The sequence below is a fragment of the Eimeria tenella genome, genomic scaffold (assembly GCF_000499545.2).
Source record: "Eimeria tenella Houghton genomic scaffold, Eth_scaff3074, whole genome shotgun sequence".
NCBI classification, from domain to species: Eukaryota; Apicomplexa; class Conoidasida; order Eucoccidiorida; family Eimeriidae; genus Eimeria; species Eimeria tenella.
In genome coordinates this window covers 1,572-3,403 of record NW_013542944.1, presented here as the reverse complement: position 1 = coordinate 3,403, position 1,832 = coordinate 1,572, and positions in this window count along the sequence as shown.

The window sequence follows — 1,832 nt, the reverse complement described above, 5'->3', positions numbered from 1 at the left end:
CGTCACACCAGCAGCAGCAGCAGCAGCTGCTGCTGCTGCAGCAGCAGCAAAATGGACCCACCGCGCAGTGCTGCGGTGGCTGCGCAGCCCGCAAACTGCGGGCCGCATTTTTTCTCTCGGCAGCAAATAGGAAAGCTCGGTACTGTCTCCTTCGGATGTACAGACACCTGCTGCAAGCGCCGCGGCGTCCGGGTGTATAGGCAGCTAGTTCAGGTGTATAGCCAGCTGGCTGAAGTGTATGGGCAGCTTCTTCAGGTGTATAGGCAGCTACTTAAGCTGTACAGGCAGCTATTTCAGGTGTATAGGCAGCCAGTTCAGGTGTATAGGCAGTAGTTCAGATGTATTGGCAGCTAGCTGAAGTGTATGGGCAACTAGCTGAAGTGTATAGGCACCTTCTTCAGGTGTATGGGATGCTCGTTGAGGTGTATAGACACCTCGCGCAGGCGCTTAGGGGCGCAGACGCGGCTTGGCACTTGCTGGGGGTTGGCACTAGCTAGCCAGCTGGCTAGCCAGCTAGCTAGCCAGCTAGCTATATGGCTAGCCAGCTAGCTAGGGTGCAGGACTGAGCCACTGGAGAAAGTCTGCGGCTAAACCCTACTAAACCCTAAACCCTACTAAACGCCAAACCCTACTACACCCTAAACCCGAGGGCTCGAAAATAATGTACAACAAGTTTAATATGGGCAAATACAAGAATGCACGGTAAGTGTAATGTAGGCAAAGAGAACCTACAGTTCAGCATTATATAAACAAACTGGGAGAATGTACAATAAGTACATTATGAAAAATAAAAGGAATTTATAAAATAAAATATAAATAAATAAAAGAATCTGCAATAAATATAATATGCAGCTTTGAAATTCCCAGAAAAGGCAGTGAAAAGAAGTAGAAATGAATGGCTGGTGAAGATATGTGCATGTTGGCAAAAAAGAGAGTTAAAATACAAAAATAAAGGTGAAAAGGTAAATAAAATAGGTTTATATATTTATTTATATTTATATTTTTGGTTTTGTTTTTATTTTTGTGCACTTTTTGTGTTTTTCGTGCGCCGGCAACAGCGCGCATGCGCCTGGGTGTATAGACACCGCGGCGGATCCACAGCAGCCGTGAGACAGCTTTATTGTTTGTCTGCTTCATTTAAATTAAATTAACAGTTTCTATTTATTTGTTTTTATTCTTTAGTGCAAAAAAACTGATTCGCGACGAGGCTGTGCCGCCCGAGGCCACCCGGGGGGCCCCAGAGCCTCTCAAGCCCTGCAGCTGCTGCTGCTGCTGCTGCTGCGGCTGCTGCTGCTGCTGCTGCTGCTGCAAACTACATTCTTGTATTGCCATATTTAGATAACAAACTACTAATAAGAGACCAGCTAATGGCACTATCAGCAGCAAAACTGTCCACCTAACACCTCCTTCCGCCTGTCTTGTGTGCCAGCGCCCGGGGTCTTAGGGTTTAGGGTTTAGGGTTTAGGGTTTGGGGCCGATTGACGTAGGGCTTGAGCTCACAGAGCACTCGGCCTCCGTCAGGCCCCGGCAAGGCCGGCCTCTTCGTTTGCTGCAGCAGCAGCAGCAGCAGGAGTTTCGGCTTCGGCAGCAGCAGCGATGGCGCCCGCAGCTACCGCAGCGGGAGCAGCAGCAGCAGCAGCAGCGGGGGAGCTGCCGCGGAGTCTGCTGCGGCGGCTGGAAGTGCTGCAGTGCCCGCTGCCTCCAGGTGTACGTACACCCCAGTTCGAGAACTTGGTCTTGTGGCTCGAAGAGACGCAAATCCGCTGTCTGCCTCGGCAGCAAAGACAGGAGAAGCTGCGCAGCAAAGGCAGCAGCTGGTGGACGGCCTTCCT